The sequence below is a fragment of the Euprymna scolopes genome, chromosome 11, assembly GCF_053919585.1.
Source record: "Euprymna scolopes isolate OS-2025 chromosome 11, ASM5391958v1, whole genome shotgun sequence".
Taxonomy (NCBI): Eukaryota; Metazoa; Mollusca; class Cephalopoda; order Sepiida; family Sepiolidae; genus Euprymna; species Euprymna scolopes.
In genome coordinates this window covers 11,580,713-11,588,533 of record NC_136492.1, presented here as the reverse complement: position 1 = coordinate 11,588,533, position 7,821 = coordinate 11,580,713, and the positions used below count along the sequence as shown (strand labels likewise).

The 7,821-nt window shown below is 36.4% G+C and overlaps 1 pseudogene; it reads right to left on the bottom strand.

The window, feature by feature from the left end:
* Window positions 1-6,247: 6,247 nt before the first annotated feature.
* Window positions 6,248-6,364, bottom strand: LOC145288315 (5S ribosomal RNA; annotated as a pseudogene).
* Window positions 6,365-7,821: the final 1,457 nt, after the last annotated feature.

The window sequence follows — 7,821 nt, the reverse complement described above, 5'->3', positions numbered from 1 at the left end:
CACAGGAGTGCACGTCAAAGAAAGAAGCTTTGTTCATGGAATCTACGTTTTTGTTTTGGCACAGCTAAAGAGTGAGGGAAATCTTTGACAGTGGTTTCAGCTAGACGGGTGTTTATCGTGAAAGATTGACGAGGGGAAACCAGAGATTGGAGCTCAGACGAGCACTTTCCATTGATGTAAGGATAAAGTAAAGACGGGCTCGCAACGTCTCTCCTGTAGGAGAGAGGTTGCAGGGAAGAGAAAGGGCATCTCCACTAAATCAGGAAGCCTATTTTGTACTCTGTCAAGGCAGGATAGGCTGTTTTTAGCAGCTCCTGCCCAGATGTGACAACAGTACTCCATCCTTGGACGAACATGGCTTTTATAAAGATAGAGAACTGCAGGAGCAGTGAAACATATTTTGGAGCGGTAGAAGGATCCTACCATCTTTCCAGCGAACTTGGCAACAGACGTGATGTACGTGTTCCATTTCACATAAGGAGTAATGGTCAGTCCACATGACGAGAGCCATCCATTTCAACTGATGCCATATAGGGATCAGAGCGTTGATGATGTAAAGATATGAGCTTGGTTTTAGATGTAGTAAAAGTAACCAGCAACACCTTTCCCCCACTGTACCACGCGCTCAAGATCAGTGGAGAGAGTACTTTTTCATTTACGACCTTTGATGCGTTGCCATACATTGTCGTGTCATCAGCATAGATGTCCACGAATGATTTATGTATGTGTTTTGGGAGATCATTGATGTAGATCAGGAAGGGAGTTGGGTCCAGGATTAACCCCTGAGCGACATCAGCATTAATACTGTGGGCCTCTGATTTCTGCCCATCAACCAACACTCTTATGAGGGGGAAATGATTTAATGATTGAGAAAAAAATTCCAGTTATATCGTAGCTGGAAATCTTGTGAATTAGGCCCTTATGCCATACTTTATTGAAGCCCTTTGATATGTCAAGAACAATTGTCCTAGAAATAAATCCTTTGTCGAGAGATTCACTAATCCTTTGAGATATAACCGTTAGGATGTTGTACATCTGGCAGAACGGGAAACATATTGCCTGTCACTAAGAAGGTTATTTCTGCTGAGGTGGTTGCGTACTTCTCTATCTAATGTGGACTCCAGCAACTTACTCATGACACATAGAAGAATTATTGGTCTGTACTGAGAGGGACACGACTTTTCACCTGAATTCCTAAATACAGGGCATACTGATGAGGTTTTCCAGGGTGTTGCGAAGCACTTATACTTAAGGCAACCGCTTAGACAGTTTTATAAGTGTAGGGGCAAGTTCTGATTGAAGCTAGTTCAGCACAATAATTAGAATGCCGTCAGGGCACGTTGCTTTATCGGAATCAAGGTCCTTGATCAGCTTGGCGACCTTACGCACAGATATTTGTATGTTGCATAGCGTGCTGTCTGTTATAGAGGAGGTTGATGTCTTTCGTCGCATACGGTAGAATTTGCTGCAACGTTCTTGGCAAATAGTTTGGCCTTGTCGGATGCTGACGAGATGACCTCAGGTACATTGAAGATCCTGTTTGCTATTTGCAAAAACTGGTGGGAACCAAGCCGCTACTCAACTACTTTGGATTTAACGGACTGAGCATAGATCTCTCTTGCATTTTTATTACTCTTTTACAGTAGTTGCTAGCAGTCCTGAAAGCAGCTTTAGTCTCAGTGCATCCATTCCGTTGGTAGCTATGGAAAAAGTCATTTCTGTGCGCGATGGAAGCAGCACATTCTAGGGAGAACCATAGCTGACTGTTAGGTTTTTGTTGGAATTTTTGGGATGGTGTGTATCTATCTATGTCTACAATTAACCATTCGGTCAGGTCTGATACACATCCTTTTTAAATATGGCGTAGGTCAAATATGAATGTACGGAAGCTATCCCAGTCAGCCGTAGAGTATCGATATGCAGTGCGGTGGACAGGTACGTCTGAAGACCTATTACATTTCTTAACTGATACAACCGAGTGGTCGGAATATTTCAGAGGAGTCAGAACGGAACATGAACATAGCTCAAGGTAGGATGTCTAGAAGGCTAGCGTACTGACCGGAGGTATCGGGCACACAGGTGGGTTCGTGAACAATTTGGTGAGGTCATAGGCAATGGCGAAATCATTCCAGAACCTCCCCTCATCATCTTTCTTGCTCGAGTAGGTCAGCTTCCATATTGTGGACATAGAAGTCAACACAAATTTGGATACTAGCTGAAGCATGAGCAGACGGAATGTGGTCAATTTTCTCAGATATACTCTTAAAGATAGTATCTCCGCTGTTGTGGGGGGATAGAGGGCAAATATAAATGCAGTGCTGTAAGCAAGTTCTACTGGGAAGCACATATAAGATAAATTATGGTCTTCACTGGAGATATCCCAACCACACGGAAAGCCGTCTTTAATGTAGGCACATATACCATGCCTATGGCGATCTTGGAGATCAGATTTAGATGATGTTAGAGTATCCTTTATTTATTAACTCATCTAAGGAAGTGGTCGGCCCTATGCCAGTTTCGCTTAGAAAGAATATGTTCGGTTTCGTCTCCTGTAATTGGGTTTCAACCTGTGGAAGGTTGCAATCTAGGCCCCTGATGTTGGAGAAGGTGACATGGTAGTAGGGGTGTACGTTGGAGGGTGATGTTCTAAGTATATTCGTGTTTTTTTTTCTGGAGATATGTAATGTTGAGGATTTTGGATTTGTGGAACAAGTCGACATACTTGGTTAGAGCAGGAAAGTAAGAGAGAAAAAGACAGAAAATAACTTTTTTTGTAGCACATGATAAGGTAAAGCCGTAAAAATTACCCACTAGTATGGCATAAAGAGGTCCCACCAGAAACTACTGCATAGTCCAGAATCCATTCACCAGATGACAATACAGCAGACCCAGTCTGGTAGGACAGCCTCCTTAGTGGTTAATCCAAGGTTTGGGTCCCTGACTATCAAGCGGATAACGTCAGCCCAAATAAAACGTTTACCCCCCAGCACCCTTTATAGTGCAAAATCACATGAAGTACTCCCAGAGCTAAGATTCCTTGGGTTTAGCGTGCATTTCTTTGTTTATTTTGGGTCATCACGCCACATGTTGGTTACGTTTTCAGTACCACATTTTCGACCTCGTGTCCAAATTGCCATATCAATTCAACATTTGTATAATTATACTTTTAATTATTTTTAATAGCAGTAATAGCTGTAGTTGTAGCAGTAGTAGAAGAGAACACATTTAATGCGACGATTGTCATATCTTCAAATAAAGACTATTTATATATCTTCTACAATATAAAGTTGAACGTCCGTGCGTGTATCTAGTAACGAATAGGCTCCTATATGGTTGACTATTATAGAAAACTGATCATATATAATGCTAGAAGATGCATCGAGACACAGGAATGGGTATGTTTGATCGGGTATAATGATGAGTCATTAACATCGTGGGGTCTGCGTACGCGCCTTGTTCACAAAGTATGGAAATAAATAATTTAAAAAATTTTAAAATCCTCTACAAGTGTTTTTGATATAGATGTACATAATAATACTTTGATAAGTATGTTTTAACTTAAATAGGGATGGTATAAAAAATTGTGGGGCTTGCGTTCGCGCCTGGCCTCCAAATTCGAAGTTATATATTTACAGCCCTTCCTTTTCATAACCTATCATACTATCATAAAAAGGCCATATTCTGCAGGCACTTTTTGAACCCAGTCAACGACGTGTACTTTTGCTAGTATATATATATATACACACTCTATTATATAAGCATGATTCTCCAACAAATATTGGCAAAAGAAATGAATGAAATTGATATCATTGTCATTAAATTGTCCGCTTTTATGTGAGATATATGGGGGTTCTCTGGGGAAATAGATTACAGTGTGAACGTAAGTCAATGTGATGATATCTACTTTCCTCGGATCGATATTTCCAGCTCAACCAGGAATGCTCACGTGTTTTCAATCTACAGTTGCTTCCTCTCTAGTGTAACAGATTTGAAACGTATCAGTGTAATACTTAGCAAAAAAAAGTAAGGCTCTCTTCACGCCAATTATGCAGTGTCATTGAGTATTCCTGACTTATTATCAATAAAATACTTATTTAATCAAAAGTCGAACACAATGTATATATTAATAAAACATGGGATATATTTAAGAAACATATTATTATTTCATACATGAACAATTATTTTCAATGACTTGTTATATTCAAATTAGCTGCACGCAACGCAATATAAATATATAAACACATATGACCTGTTGTTGATCCAGTTGAAATGTTTTTTCAGTCTGGACTTCTGTAGTCTCTAACCAATTACTCAGACAATTTTTGGTCGAAACATCTAAAAGTTTAAAGTGTATTCAGACATAGGGCAATATTTTCACTCGGTTTTTGACTGAGAATTTAGTTGCCAATGGTTCAAAGATAAAAAGATCTAACCTTTGCGGTCTCTAGCAAACTATTAAGCCACTTATAGGTCTAAACATTTGAAATTTTACACAAAGGGTATTCAGACATGCCACGAGCTTTTTAATCAGTTTTGGGGCGAAAATTTGGTTACCAGTAGGTCAAAGTAAAAAGTGCTGACCTTTGAAAACTCCTTCACTAATTTTGTGTCTAAACACTTGAAACTTTAGATGGAGGTTACCTGGACATGAATAAAATGCATATAAAATTATGAACGGCAGATAGGTCCCGAGCAAAGCTGGGCTAAGTACTAGTATATATATATATATATATATATATATATATATATATATATATATATATATATATATATATATATATATATATATTATATTACCTTGTAACAATTGATGTAACTAACCCACTTTCCGGTTTACGACATCCCGTTGCGCATGCGCGCATAAACATTAAACCATAACAACGTAAAAAAAAATAAGCACAGATCGCTTCTTTTGCAGATTTTGAACTGCGCACTGAAATAGTAACGTTATTATTTCGAAATTATTATTTAACATGAGAAGAGTGGGGGTGTTTTGCAACTATTCTTTATTACAACTATACTGTCGCTATTTTCTTACACCTAAACAACTTTAACCCGTTGACAAACATAAGAAAAATTGTAGTAAAGCCAAGACTACTACTACTAATACTACTACTATAACTACTACTACTACTATTACTACTCCCTATCCGCCCCTTTTCCTTCCTTCCTTCTTTTTTACTTTTTGTTTACATATCTAGATACAAAATAGTTGTGTGAGAACGGTGAATTTGTTGACACATTTACTAATCTGTTTCAATATTAGTTTTATTTTATTTTATCTATTTAGGTTTTGATTTTTCCTTCAGGTATTATGAATTATTTTCATTTTTATATTTTAAGTCTCTATAACTTAGTTGAAGGATTCCAATATGGGTTCTTCATTCTTATATTTCTCATCGGTAGGTGCACGTGAGTGTTTGCTGCTAAATCACTCTCGTAGGCGTTCGATTCGTAGGAAAATCATGTTTAATTTTCGATTTTTGAGCGATTATTCAGAAAGATAGGAAACTTTACACGAATAGGGAGGAGTTTTTTATGTTTGATTGATCCGTCCGTGATTTTCCATTTAATTATACTTTCATAGAAATGTTTCTGTTATGTCAAATATACGTATTTTCTTTACGTCACAAGTGTCACCCTCATAAATGAATTCCATAGCTGATATAACATACTTACCGAACGGGTCACGGGTAGTCTAGTATATATATATATATATATATATATATATATATATATATATATATATATATATATATATATATATATATAGTGTGTGTGCTGAGAAATTTTATGTAAATATTTACACTTGGGAAAATAAGTAAAAACAAAATAGTTTTATCGATTCGCTACTTAACGAGAAGATTGATTAAATATGCGTTTTAAATGCCACTTATATTTGTGAAATATGTCCAAAATGATATTAACAGAATTTAGTAAATTCTAAACGGAATAGTCTATTATAGAGTGAAACAGTTCTTTTCTATAATTTATATTGAATCGTACTTGTCGATACAGATTTTGTCTTTTGTGTCCATTTAGCATAAATATTCTTAATAATTGTAATCATGCTCTTTTATTCCTCCAGGATTCTGTTCAACTATTGGTTTTGTCGCGTTATGTCTTGTAATTGTGAATCAAGGATTGCGCACTCCCCAACCACACCTCTCCTGAATCGGCACTGTTTGAGGTCAGAGGCAAGAAGAAGATCAGTACGACTGGAGACAATGCCGAGATAAGTGGAGAGCACACACAGCACCTTACATTCCCAAATGGTCACCCATTTAGTACTAAGCAGGCTCAACGTTGCTTAACTTCGGTGATCCAGTTGGAACCGGTGTGCCAACGTGATTATGCCGTATGTGAAATTAAGAAGTTGAAAATCAAATCTCTACAACATAGTGAAACGTTAACATTTTCGACATAGATAAAAAGAAAATGGTTCCATTTCCGTTAGATAAAAACCGGTATTCATTTTTTTTGTTGCGGGCCATCTACATGTTGGCCAATTGTGTGCAAATCACAAAGCTAGAGGAACCCTCTATTATGTTTGAAAGTGTAACAATGTTCAGCGAGCAAGGTCGTAGATTGGCCGCTGTACCGATCCAAGTTATGACTACAAAATAATTGCCAGCATCATTACAATATATTGTTTGATTGTCACGAATAACAGGAAGGTGATCAGATTGTCGAATTCACAGTTTACGGCCATGGATATTGTGTTTGGTTTGGAAGCAAGTGAGAACCACATCATGTCTCTTTCACATCTTCGAAGTCGGATTGAAAGTAAACATCAAAGCGTACCTGGATGTGCTGATGCGTGTGGTGATCCCCTGGTGCAATCATGTAAACTAAGATAAATGTGAAAAAAGTGTATAACGATATTTTGTCAATTTTGAGTCCTTAGAAGAACTCTAACCGGCTAAAGACACAGAACACAACGCTCTGTAAAAATCCAATCATGTAGGGCCCCGGAGATGAAAGAGTTGGAAAATATGGAAGCGCACAGACGACACACAGACTTCTCTCTCTCTCTCTCTCTCTCTCTCTCTCTCTCTCTATATATATATATATATATATATATATATATATATATATATATATATATATATATATATATATATATATAAATATATATTAAGAATGTGAGAGATTATATACATTAAATATATATATATATATATATATATATATATTATAAATATATATATATATATATATATATATATATATATATATATATACATATATATATATAGCAAAAATGGTAATAAATATAAACCTGAAGAAATAGCTCAATTCTATTGCGGAGCAAATATGTTTTTTTAATTTTTTATTATTTTTTATTTTATTGATTTTATTTTGCAGATAAAACAGTAATAAAAAATAAACCATATGTATGTATGTGTGTTTGTGTGTTTGTATGGGGGGGTGTTTGTGTGTGTATGTGTGTGTAAGTGGACAAACAGAGGGAGATAGAAAAATATATATAGTTGATCATTTTATTTTAAAAACAATATATATATATATATATATATATAAGGAATGAATTGCACATGGCTATATTCTAAACTTCATCATGTTTGCCATCTTACAAGTTTATTCCTTTAACTCAGTTGACATGTACAATTCTTTACCATTATACCACTACCAGCTGGTCACTGAGGTGTGACCGACAGACGTGTTACAGTAAATGTCTTAAAGCGGGCTCATGAAGATATGTAGATGGGCCAGTCATTAGGGTCTGTGTAGCAAGAAGAAAATCATACCTGAGATGTTGGATCTGGGTGTGGCTCCTTTCTTTTCTCAACATGATCTCAA